The sequence below is a fragment of the Castor canadensis genome, chromosome 2, assembly GCF_047511655.1.
Source record: "Castor canadensis chromosome 2, mCasCan1.hap1v2, whole genome shotgun sequence".
NCBI classification, from domain to species: Eukaryota; Metazoa; Chordata; class Mammalia; order Rodentia; family Castoridae; genus Castor; species Castor canadensis.
The window spans coordinates 88,517,765-88,531,217 of NC_133387.1; the positions used below are offsets into that span (position 1 = coordinate 88,517,765).

General features: G+C 42.0%; 1 protein-coding gene across 1 annotated transcript in view; it reads left to right on the plus strand.

Annotated features, from left to right (window-relative positions):
• The first annotated feature begins 928 nt into the window (after positions 1-928).
• The window catches only part of Wipf3 (WAS/WASL interacting protein family member 3), an 85,909-nt gene continuing 73,384 nt past the window's right edge, over positions 929-13,453 (plus strand). The window contains exon 1 of the mRNA XM_074065218.1: positions 929-1,064. The gene's annotated coding sequence lies outside the window, so the exon portion shown is untranslated. The remainder of the gene's footprint in view (positions 1,065-13,453) is intronic.

Genomic DNA, 13,453 nt, shown 5'->3' on the forward strand with positions numbered 1-13,453 from the left:
TTACTGTAATTAGATGTGGAATGATGAAGTTGAGTCCAGGAGTACACCCTTAGGTGGCAGGAATGCCCAGGATCCGGGAGATGCTCACCTGCCCATCACTGTCTCAGACACAAGCCTTCTGCATTCTCCAAGATTGGAAGTAGGGCAGGAATCTGCTGACCACACCAAGTTTTGGGGTCTTCATGCTTACTTCAGTTTTCAAAGTGCTTTCTCGCTGGTGGCTCAAATGATTCAGCGCCTGCCTAGCAAAGGTGAGGCCCTGAGTTATAACTCCTGTATCTCCAAACCAACCAACCAACCTCAGTAGTCAACATGCTTCTCCCTGCTGTGGGCCCACCTAAAATGACCCACTTCTCCAGGTCGCAGAGCTCACCCTTCAATTCTCCTTGGTGACATCAACTTCTTGAGAAGCCTTCTTTCTCTGACCTGGATCAGGTAACCCCTCTATGTGAGCTCACTAGACCTCTGACCACTCCTGCTTAGTTTCTGTTTCTAGAACACTGCGAACTTCTTAGGGCAAAAGGCTGTCTTGTCCCCTTTTTTGTCCCCATTGTTTTTGACGCCTATTGGAATTTAGCAAGGGCTCAGAAAAAGTTGGAATAAATTGAAGGAGTAGCATGTCCCCACAGTGGCTGGGCTGGGCTATGGTCAACTAGTCCCTGTCTGGAGAACATCAGCCCTAGGCCCCACTGTCCCTGCAGCTCACACTTGGGACTGTGTACCTGGGAGGCGCGCCCTGCGGCTGAGACCCGCCTCCCGGGTGCCAGAGCGACCCCGCCCCGCCTGAGCAGCGTCCCTGCGCGCGGCGGCGGTGGCGGTGGCTTCGGGCAGGAGCCGGCGAGCAGGTGGGGGCGGCGGCCCCGCCTCTGCGTCCCGGCAGCACCAGAGCAGGCGGCGGGGAGCGAGCGGGGCGCACGGAGCTGAGCACCGAGGCAGCGCGGCCGCAGTGGCGCCGCCGGGAGCGCGGTGGCTGCGGGACGGACCCGGGACCCGGGAGCCGGGAGGCTGCGGGGACGACGATCGGAGCTCGAGTGCAGCCCTGTCCCCGCCACGGCAAGCGGCAGGTAGCGGCTGCGCGCGCGAGTCCGGGTCGGTGTCCGAGGGGAGACGCGTGGTGCGGCGGCAGCCGGCTCAGGCCAGTCCCGAGGTGGCGTGGCCTCGGGCTGAGGGAGGCGGGGTGCTGCGAGCCTGCGGGGGTCCAGGGACCCATCAGGCTTCAGCGTCCGGCCGGGCCGCTTTCTGGGCTCTGTTCCGCGCTGTCCTAGCCCCGGCCACCCGCTCTTCGCCTCGCCGCTCGGGGCCAGGGCCGGCACGGGATCGCAGAGAGAACGGGGTCACCGCGGGGTTGCCTGGTGACTTCCCAGGACTCGAGTCTCCAGTAAGCAGCTTCTGGCGCTCTGGCCTCCCTGACCTGGTCCTCCGCAAAGCTCTCCTTTCCTTCCCTGCTTCACCCCCAGAACAAAAGGCTGGGGTCTCTCCAGGGTGGGGGTTGTCGCCGGGAGGGCTGAGGCGTAGTAAAGATCTAGGAAATGACAGAGCCGGAGGTGACTTTGGGAAGACAGAAACAGCCTTCACGTGAGAAAGTCAACTCCGGAGATGTGAAGTGACTTGTCCAAGGTCACACAGCTTGTGGTGACAGAGCTGGGGCTAGAGAGTAGATGTCCTGACAACCTTCCTGGGCTCATCTGCAAGTCCCTGAGGTTGGTAGTCAGTCAGACTGCGCGGTAAATTTACATATGGCCACAAAGGGGTCTTAAAGACCTTTGAGAGGGTTGGAAGAGACAGAGACCATTCCCCTCCGTAGCTACCCCGGAGGACAACAGGGAACGGAGTTGGAGGAGGGGCACCTGGCCACTTGGGATTTCTGGGGGAGCCCAGCCCGGCCCCCGTGGGCTGGCAAGCACTGTTTCCCAAGAACAGTACCTTCTGAGGGTGGCTGCCAGCCGCGTGGGTGCGCCCGCGGCGGGGGCGGTGCGACACTCCCTGGAAAGATGGTCTGCGGACCGGCTCGGGGGTGAATGCCAGGAGAGCTGTTTCAGTCGTCCTAAGACTGACCAGAGGCATCCCTGATACTCAGGGCGCTTGGTAACCCGCTGCATTTGGAAGGAAAGTTCCTCCTTAGCAGCAAGTTGGGCTGTTTGTGCTTTGCCTCTGTCAAGCATCTTGGACCCTGGCTGGAAATGATGGCCTCTGTTTGACACGATCTGTGTGATTTAGAAAGTTTGTGGACCTCAGTCTCCTCCTTGCCAAAATCCTTTGTCACTTCAGAGAGAAGACTAGAAGTGCATTTCTTGGAATAAGCATTAGTAGTTGTCACTGAGATGCCAGCCTTCTTTTTAAAACACTTTAAAAAAAAAACAAAAACTCTAGATAAAGCGATGGAGGTCAGAAAAGTCAATGCCTGTGGGTCTTGTGTTGGCCTGGACAGAGCATGAGGAAGGCTTCTGGAAATGCTCCCTGTCTTGACCTACTAGGGGCCATGCAGGTGTACATATAAAGATTTATGAAGTTATGCCCTTGAGACTTGTGCACTTGACTTATGTAAGTTTTACCTCAATAAAAAAGTAAATAAAAACTTAATGCTAAAATCCACTCAATGTGGTAGCACACAGACTGCTGCAATTTTCCAGCTAATGTATTTTAGAGATACATTTAAAAACCACAAAAACCAAGTCAGGAGAAAAAGGAGAGGATAAGAGAGTAAAAGTTTTAAAAAAATAACGGAAAGGCATATATACTACAGAGCACTTTATGAAAGACTCTTTCACATGTTACATCATTTGAGTCACAGCAGTTCTTTATGGGGAGTATTATTATTGTGCCTTTTCTACACATGAGAACATAAAAAATGACAGAGGTTAAATGACTTGTTCAGGGAAGCCAAGGATAAGAACCTGGGTGCAGACACTTCAAATTCTAGGCATGTGCCATCGACAGGCAATTGGGCCACCCCAATCAGAACAGAGCTGTCAGGGTGACAGAGACTTGTAGGCTGCCTCACAGGGCTGTAGGGCTGCCCCCAACCTCCTGCTTTTGTCCTTCCAGGAGCCTCTGTTTTTATGCATTTGTGCGTGTGACACTGTGTTACACTAAGTTACTCTGAAGCAGAAGGGATGGAGGAAGTGTGTGTGTGTCTAAGAACATACAGTTTTAGGAACAGGAGACAGCCAGCTGGCCCAGCCTGGCAACGCTCTTTTTAGGAGATTTATTGTTCAGAAACCATATAGTACAGGTTGTGATTTTGCAGTCACTCCAACGCACAGACAAAGAATAATAGAACATAGAAAAGACGCCAAAACTGGATGAACAATAGAAGAGAACATACAGAATTCTCAGCAGAATCAGCCAAGTTCTACTTTCTGTGATTTATAAATATATGTCTCTTAATGCTAAAGTTTAAAAACCTGCAGAAATAGCAGAAGGAAATAAATCTTTTTTTCTGACAAGTATGTTATAAATGCACATTAACTTTGGTGCAGAAATATTTAAAACTTTAGGGTACAGTAATATTACGTCTAGGGAAAAGTCCTAATGTGTACTTCTGCCTAAGTTGAAAAATATTTGTTTTACCACCATTTTCAAATTGCAGAATTGGCTGCTTGTCTTATTCTTGGAATTATGAGTTGGGGGTGTAAAGACCATGAGTTAAGTGGAGCAGTTGTAGGGGTGTCTGTGGTTGAGTCCCCATAACTGAGCGCCATCAAGCGTGACTGTGCATCACGAAGTTATCTTGAGGTGAGTTTTGCCTTGTCACAGTAGTGCTCCTGCCATCTGGTTGCTGGAATATTTAGAAAGGAATTGTAATATTTGACTGACTTGGCTGATAGCATGACAAAACAAACTTGAAGAGGGAACTATTAAATTAAATTGGAGTTGGAGTTGGTGAGAAAATGATTAATTGCTTCTGGTTTTGCCACTGCACAAAACCGAGGAGACATGCCACTCCCCAGAACTACTGGCAGGGGCAGCACATATGTTTTTTCACTGGCTTCAATCAATAACTCACTTGAGACTCACCTGCCCTTTGCAGTTCGAGGTGGCTCTTTCCTTAGACCTGTTGAAGGAAACCCTCACCCCCGTGGTGCAGCTAGGCAATTGTGTAGTGAACTGCAGAGTTCAAGTACCAAGGGGGATAAAGTGAAGGGGAGCTAATGTGGCAGAAATCTTGAGCAGGCACGATGTGAGCCAGGCACTGTGGAGGAAGATGTTGAGGTGCATCTTGAAGGAATGCCCACATCCTGTGTGGGCATGGATTCCAGTGACATCTGAATCTAGCTGGGATGGTGGCATCCAAAAGAGAGAGGCAGGCCTACCCATGGACTGTAAGTTAGAGTCAGCTCTGGCAGCAGGCAGCTTCAGATCTTTGAGTTTCTGGGGACTAGTGTCTGTGCGAGTGCATGTGGGTGTCTGAGTGAGGCCCCCGGGCTGTCATCCACTGTTCCTTAAGACTAATGACTAACTCATGCAGGCTAGGCTAAGTTCTATATGTGCAGAGTCATCACAGGAGCCCTTTAAGAGAGCAGGTTCTTCTTACTCCCAGATGACAGGAAACACCGAGGCCAAGGGCTAAGCTGTTCTCAGAATGATCCTGTCATGCCCTGCTGTGGTCTCCTACCAGCCCTCCCATCCTGTTCCCATGATGCCGTGCACCTACCTGACTCCCTCATTGTACCTGAGTTCTAGGAGGGCAGATGCTCTGTCTATTTCGTCTCTGTTTCCAGCATCTGCACCATGTACAGAGGTTGTTGAATGAATAAATGGATGGATGAATACCTTCTCTAGAGTTCCAAGATCAAAAGCCAGTTCTTTTTTTTTTTGGATTAGCTGTTGTTTTGATTTTCATTGTCTCATTTCACTCTGTTGATATGGATCATCTGGTGTGATGGTATGGATGAGATGTGTAATAGGGTTCTCCCTTGGGCTGGACAAGGTTATGCTTCAGCCTGTAAAACCAGAAGACCTGTACTTATTTAAGAAATTAAATTATTTTTCTTTTGTATAATTCAGAATACTTGGGCTTGAGTCTTGGATTTATCACTTATTTTCTGTATGATCTTAGACAAATTACTTAACCCTCGGTGTGCCTTGATTTTTCTCATCTATAAAATTCTCATGAGAGTAATAAAAATACTTTTATTTATGGTAAATAAAATAGGCTCAATACTTAGGGCAGCGCTTCAGTCATAGAAATGATCAATACATTAGCTATATTTTTATTATGATGATGGTGCTTCTAAAATTATTTATCTTAAATATTTCCTGTTTCATAAAGCATTTGAGAAGTTTACAAAAAATAGTAAACAACATAAAATGAATAGATAGTGAACTGGGCTAAAGGCAACACACAAAGCAGAAAGTGAGATAGAATCAGAGATCATTTAGAGAGTAAGAACACATCATCAGGTAAAAATAGTTTCCAGAGATAGGATTAAAACTTTGTCAGAGCTTCCCAGCAGCCAAAACAAGAAGGAAAACACAAATAGTTACTCGATGCACAGCGACCATGAGATAAAAACAGATCAGTTACTCTTTTCCTGGTCCTAAAGCCTGGGATAACTTTCACCTGGCAGATCTTCAAAGCTGTTGCTGTTGCCATAGAGATCCAAGTCTTCAACATCGTCCCTGCCGAAAGACAATGGGAGTTTTGTCATAGAGGATGGTAAGTATTTCCTAGAACTTTATGGATTGCAGTGCTGGAGACAGAATCCCAAAGCACAGCCACTAAGAGCTCTTCTGTGAAGGGCCAGGACACTGGTTATTTTCTTAGCCATGCTTACTGAGTGCCTGGGAGAGTAGAAAGATGATTTCTTCCAAAGATGATTTTTGTGAGAGTTGGGTGGACACTTTCATCTTCAAGAACACTGGTTCTGAAGTCATTTAATAAGCCAGATCAGTTTACATATATATATATATATAATATATATATAATGTCCAGTTAGGATTGCAAACAAAAATTGTGCCTATCTGAATCTACCTTAAACAGATACAAGTTTATTTGTCATGTGGAACTAGACTCCCAAGAAAGGCAGTCTGGAGCTGGTGCAGTGCTATTAGACACCAGCTTCCTATTTCTCCACCCTTAACCTGTAGGTTGCCTCATGGTCATTGTACAACTGCTGTATCTCTGGGCATGCATCAACAGTCTAGGCAAGAAGAAAAGGAAAGTACAAATAGTTAACAAGTGAAGAGCCTTTTGCTAAGGAGGTGTTGCCTTTTTATTCTGAAAATGATGCCCTCCCCAGACTTCCAGTTATATCTCATTGGCCAGAATGATGTCATAGGGTTGCTCTAAGTGTAATAACAGTCTGAGAAATCAAATATTTTCAGCTGGGTATATTGCACCTCCCTCCCCCACTACACACCCCAAATGAGAAGTTCTGCTATGAGGAGGAAGAGGGACTAGTTACTGAGTAGGCAACTGTTGCACCAGCCACCTGACTGACTGCCGCTATAAGCCATGTCCCTGACTTAATTAGAAATTACAGAAGGTGACTCAGTAATTTTAAATGTTACACTTTTCTAGATCGTCATGGAATTAGCACTAGAGAAGGAAGCAAGCCCAACTGCCTGTGCGAGACTTCTAAATCACTATTGTCAGCCCTGCTCTTTTTCTGAATTTCAGATGTAAATTTCTATTTGCCAAAAGCATCTCGATGTATTTCAAATTAAACTTAACTTCTCTCTGCCCACTCACCATACCTCTTGCTGTTTCCTACTTTTCCTTACTTAACTCTAAATTGTCTTGAAGGGACTCCTGGGATGATCCTGGGCTCTTTCTTCTCCAGGATCCCAGACACCCTGTCTGAACTCTCATTCAAAGACATACCCATCTTTTCTCATAAGGATCCCTGATTGGGTCTGTTTGGTTTCCTCTTCCTACAATTTGCTTTCCCCACACACAGCTACCAGGTTGCTGTTTTAAAATAACAAATGTCTAGCAATGGCTTTCCTTTCTTTTCTTTTTTTATTCTTATCAAAGCATAGTTTTGCAAAATGTAGGATTCGCTGGGATATTTCCATATGTGCATGCATCATGCATTGGTTTAAAATCCTACAAAATAAAGCCCATAGCTGAACTCCATAACAGCCTGGCTCTGTGAGTTCCAAGCTCCATGGGCACAGTGGCTCATGCCTGGCCCACCCTGCAGTCATGGGAGGCCTGGCCCCAGAGCCTCTCTTCTTAGGCTCTTTACTTGTCCACGTTTCTAAAATAACAGCTTAATTGAGATCACATATCATAGGATTCACCTTTTAAAGTATGTTCTTTCAACTCTTATTTCTCTTCAGATTGTGTAAGTTTTTTGTCTTTTAAAATGTATACTTTTAAGTGTTTTTAGAATATTTATAGTCATGCAGCCATTAACCATTATTTAAGACATTTTTGTCATCCTCAAAGCAACCTGTTAGCAGTCATTTTACCCACTCTTCCTTCCTCTCAGCCCCTGATTACTGCTAATCTACTTTTTGATTTCTGCAGACCTACCTGCTCTGGATGTTTCAAATAAATGGAACCAAACAGTTGTGGCCTTTTGTGACTGGCTTCTTTTTCTGTGACTGGCTTCTTTTTCTGTGACTGGCTTCTTTCTCTTGACATAATGTTTTTAAGTTTTAAGGTTCATCCCTGATGTGGCATGTATCAGCACTCCATTGTTTTTCATTCCATGGTATATCCATACTGCATTTTGTCATTCTGCTCAGAAGTTGATGGACACTTGAGTTGTTCCCTTGTTTTATTGATTGTGAATAGCGCTTCCGTGAGCGTTCTTGTGCGTGTTTTGTGTGGATGCACGTTTGCATTTGTCTTGAGCAGATACCTAGGAGCGGAATCACTGGGGCTTGTGGTGACTCTGTGTTTAACAGTCAGGTGAGCTGCCAGTCTTTTCCAAAGTGGCTGCACCATTTCACATTCCCACCAGCAATGTGTGAGGATTCTGCACTAGTTTTTAGTATCTTGGTATGGTGCTTATTCTTTTATTTTCAACTTTCAAGCATCATTTTGTTTTAGCAGTGTTTCTTGTAAAGAAGGTACAACTGATTTAAAAAATTCGAACAGTTCTCTTTTAGTAAGGAAGCCTAAAAACTTGTTCAGTTGCTACGATTACTGACGTATTGCAACCTACTTTGTTTTTACATACCATATGCCTTAGTGTTGCTTCCACACACACGCCTTTTCTGCCTTTTTCTAGAAGAGTACCTGACACATAATAACCTTCAAGAATTTAAGTGTCAGCTGCTATTAAAAGCTATCATTTGTGGGCAAGAAACACAGATTATAGATTTATTAATCCATTAAATACTTATTGATCACACACTAATCATGTCCATACTTTCACTTCACGACTCACATAGTGCCTAGCGTGTAGAAATTCAGTAAATGCAATCATATACTGTATATAAGCACTGAGCTATCATACCGCATCCCATAAATATGTGCAATTATTATGGGTCAATAAAAATAACAAGTATTTGCTGTTTTGCCTCGACAATGCCAGGACTGATGTGCTTGGCAAAAACTTGGGATCAGACTCACTTGCATTGCCTCTGGTTTTATCACATCCCAGCTGTTTGATTGCAGGGTGATTACATGTTTGAACCTTTGTTTCCTCACCTGCAAAATGGGGCTGGTAGTATCTGGGGTGGCGGTTGTTTGGGAAGAAGAACAATAATTATATAACAGTCAGAATGGCTATCTATAGCCTGAACATGTGAACTATTGTTTTTGTTAATGGACTGTTTAACAAAGCACGGTTCCATCTGTGTCCATCAGTATTTTCTTTGTTTTGGCTGTGCTAGAGATCAAACCCAAAGCATTGCACCTGCGAGGCAAGTTGCTCTACCACTCCAGTGTCCATCAATATTAAGACACCAACCATGACAGCCCAGGGAATGAAATTATGGTGAAAAAATGAAACCCAGTCCCTTCCTTGTGTCAGATGTATTAGAGCAGGGGACATTTATCCCTCTCAGAAGGGAGAACCAAGAGAAAGAACCAAAGGCATATTTTCTGCTGCTTCTTAATGACAGAAAAAAGAGTTTAAGTCTCTAGTGTCCCATAGAGTCGTTTGTTTTAACAGGCTTTAAAATTTGTGCAGGATATTTTTGTTTCAACCATGCTGCTTTATAGCAATTCAGAGAAAAAATAAAATAGAAATAGGTAAGATAGTTACCTAAAATATGACAAACAAATATTTTTCCTGAGTTTGAAATTCACCTTCCCCAGATCTAAAGACCTTTTGTACAATTTGTTGTGCTGGTTTTTACCCAAATGCATACACCCTAAGGCTCAGAAATTCATTAGCAAACTTTTACAAAGAGGAGCATACTGGGCTCCTGCCTGGTATGCATCTTCCTGTGTTCATGAATTCTCAGTGAGCTCATGGTTAGATTTCACCTGTAGTCATTTTACATTATCCATGTACATAGCACATGCTGTTCTGGTCCAGAATGACGGGCCAGAATGCCTGTCTGTGGGAGCTAGGGTGCAGTATTTTGTGACTGGGGGAACAAAGCCACCAGTTGTTATTTCAGACCCACGAACCTCCTGGCTAGCATCCTCGTGTACTTGCATTTAATGGAAGGCAAGGATCAGTTACAGTTGGAACCAACTCATAAACGATTCTCAATAGAGAATCATGTCTTAGAACCATTCCTCATTGCATTGTTACCACGTGTTATGTTAACAGAATTGTTAAGCGGCAGGGGTTACGAATTGTTTGGGGAGAATTCTTTTATTCCATTCTTGCCTCGTGCATGTAGTCATCTCTGACACTCATGGATGGCTGTCATAATGGTTTCAGCTGTGGTGGAAGTCTGTCATGACGCTCAACTTCAGCTCTTGGTGCTGTTCCTGACAGTCTAGCAGCTAAGTCAACTAGACCACATCATCAAGACAATTTCAACTTTTTTCTTTATTCATTTGTAGTTAACCTTTTCAGTGTAGTGAGGTTTCCTAATTAAGGTAGCACAAAGCTTTTTTTTTTTTTAAGTGCTTCTTCACAGTTCCAAATAAAGAAATACTTCTCTGACTTGGCAATCCTTCTATAGTCTTAATTCATTTTTGGAAAACATATTACTGCACGTGATACATACTCCAAAAAGATGCACAGTGTAAAGTAATTCTTCCTCACACCCCATACTCAGGCCACCTAGTTGTTATGTATTTCCTGCACATATAAGCATAAGCAAAGATGCACAAACACACACAACACAAAAAAGGCACACGCAATCTCTCTGCATTTTCTACCGCCTGCTTTGTTTTCACTTGCTATAACCTGGAGACCATTTCCTATTGGTACATGTAGGACCACTATATTCTTTTACACAGCTGTCTACTATGTTATTTTAGAGTGTGGGTTGTAATTTAGTATCTAGGTCCCAGTTGATTGTACAGAGGTTATTTCTAGTTTTTTGCTATTTTTAGAAATGCTGAAGTGATGCCAGATGCTGGTGGCTCATGCCTGAAATCCTAGCTACTTCAGAGGCTGAGATTGGAAGGATCACAGTCTGAGGCTAGCCTGGGGAAATAGTTCTCAAGACTCCATCTCCAAAATAACCAGCTCTCAAGGAGGTGTGGTTCAAGTGGTAGGTTGCCTGCTTTGCAAGCATGAAGCCCTGAGTTCAAACCCTAGTCCCACCAAAAAACCCAAAAATGCTGAAATGAATGTCACCGTACATACTATTTCTCACAAATATAAATGTTTCATAAAGAAATTCCTGGAATTAGAAAATGCATATTAAAACTTTGATGCATTTGCCTATTGCCTTTTCATTTCCCTCAATAATTATGAGAGAGATGGATTCACTGTGTTCTCCCCAACACATTTATCAAACATTCAAGCTTTTCCAGTCAGATCAGTTAAAAAAATGATATTTATTGTGGTTTTGACTTGCATTTGTTTAATTATGAATAAGGTTGGGTCTTTGGGTATGTTTTAATGTCATGTGTATTTTTAGCTGTGAACTGCTTTGCCTCTCATGCATTTTTTAATTAGGTAGTTGATCTTTATTATGGGTTTTTAGGAATACCTTACACAGAATATAAGAGAAAATAGCTATTGTACAGTAATTTTAATTTACTATTTGTTGTATGACTTTTTCTAATATAATTTTCCTCCAATTTTGCCTTTCTTATGTTTTATGTATGTATATACTTACTAATTGCAGAAACACTTTCTTTGATAGCTTTTAGGAAAGTCTTTCTGACTTTGAGATTTTATTTTAATTTACCTATGTTTCGTTTTAGAATGGTTATAATTTCCTTGATTAGAAATTAGAATTTTGATGCTTTTGAATTTATTTTTGATGTAAAGCATGACAGCCTACATTTATATCTTTATTTTTTCCAGATTGGTACCCAATTTCCCTAATAATTTTTATTGAACAAGTTATCTTCTCCCTCTCCCATATGCAATATGTAGTATCTTTTTTATAATCATACCCAGGTTTTCCAAAAATATTTAGATCTAGTTGGAACACTCAGGTTCATTATCTCCTGTTACTCAGATTTTAGTTTTCCTTGTGAACTTTGGAATCACATTGCCTAGTTCTGAAAAAGCATACAAGTTGGTATTTTCTTTATGATAACCTTAACTTTATAAGTTAGTAGAGACAATTAACAAGTGTATAATGTTAACATGTATACGCTTTCTTCCCAAGAATAAAAGGTGTTTTCCACATCTTCTCTCCCTCCTAGTAATGTTTTAATTTTTTTCATCTTTTAATATATTGTTAAGCTTGTGTTTAGATGTCTTTTTTTTATAGTTGCTATCATAAATACAAATATTTCTTCATTATATTTCCTTGCAATTAGTGTTTATAAAGAGAGATAATTTTAATTTTGTTTATTGGTCCTGAAGAGCCACCTTGTTAATTCTTTAACAATTTGCAATGATTTTCTCATTGATTCTCTTGGGTTTTCCATGTACATTTTCGTATCACTTGGAGAAAAATGATCAGTGAGTCTCTTTTCCAACTAATAAGTATTTAATTTCTTTTCTCTAATTGATAACTACTACCTCTAGGATGATGATATATAGTAGTTGCATTAATATACATTTTTGTCTTGTTCTGAACTTTAATTGGAATTTATTTGGTCTTTTCTCCATTAACCATGATGATTTTTGAGTTATAAGTGTTTGGGGGCAAGCTATGGAGATGATCTTACAATTTTCTTTTTCAGTGTCCTTAGGATGGTGAATTTTATCAGATTTTCTAGCATTGAAACATCCTTACATTTGAACCATACATGGTTGACATGTATTATTTTTAGTGTGCTGCAGAATTCTGCTTACTTATGTCTATCATTCTGAGTCATATGAGATTGGTCAGTGGTTTTCTTCTTTGTCCTGGCCTGTTCAGGTTTGGGTCTTACTGCTCACTAGCAACTCACTTCCCCTTAGAGGCTTGGTGGGATGCAGTGTTCATGCTTCTTGCTCATGGATCTTTGGCAATTTTCGCTGTTTCTTCTGTTTAGAATTTCTCTCTTGTCATGGTCACTTTAATAATTCATATCTTCCTAGAAAGTTGTCCATTTTAATCCAGGTTTTCAGGTTTGAGCAAAATCTTTTAGTGATTAATTTTCCATTTTCTTGTCTTATTTTGTTCATTTGTACTTTCATCCTAGGCTTTTTAATTTTGTTTTTTTTTATGGGACTGGGGTTTGAACTCAGGTTTTCACACTTGCAAAGAAGATGCTCCACCAGTTGAGCCACTCCTCCAGTCTCCTTTCTTCTGCTTCCGTTGGCTTTGCGGTTAGTGTTATTCACATGTCCTGAGAGTTTTTTATTCTTCATTTTAAAGTATCCTTACTTCTGGCTATAACTTCTGGCTGCTCTGAAAGCTGCTTGAGCTGTGTTCCATTGGTTCTGATACACAGAGCTCCCATTAACCTTCTCAGTCTTAATTAATTTTGGTTTTGTATTTTCTTTGTTTTAAGAGAATTTAATAAAGTTTCAAAGTTGAATTTTTAAAGTTTTCCTTACATTTTCTTCATTTTTTAGGACTCTGAAAAAATAATATGCTGTTATGTTCCCACTTTTTAGTTACTGAGATTTTTTTTGTGCTATTTGCAGCTACTATAAAGTACTTTTATGACTGTTTTAGGAACAATTAAAGAGAATGTAGATTTTTATTTTTCAGGCTAACTTTGAAATTGTTTATGTAAGTCTTTTCCAATCTTTGTTATATTATCTAATAAATACAACATAAGCAGAGAGATATGTAATAAGAATTCTGCTCTGAGTATGGTTTGGTCAGCTTGTTTGTTTGTGACAGGGTCTCACTTATGTAGCCCCACTGGCCTTGGTCTTCCTTCCTTGGACTCTCCAGGGCTGGGACTACAGTCATGTGCCACCATACCTGTCTTATAGTTTTGTTTTAGTAATTTTGTTACTGCTCTTTGGCAATTCGTATCCATGGCTGTTAACTCAAGCTTTGCATATTATACCCTTTACCA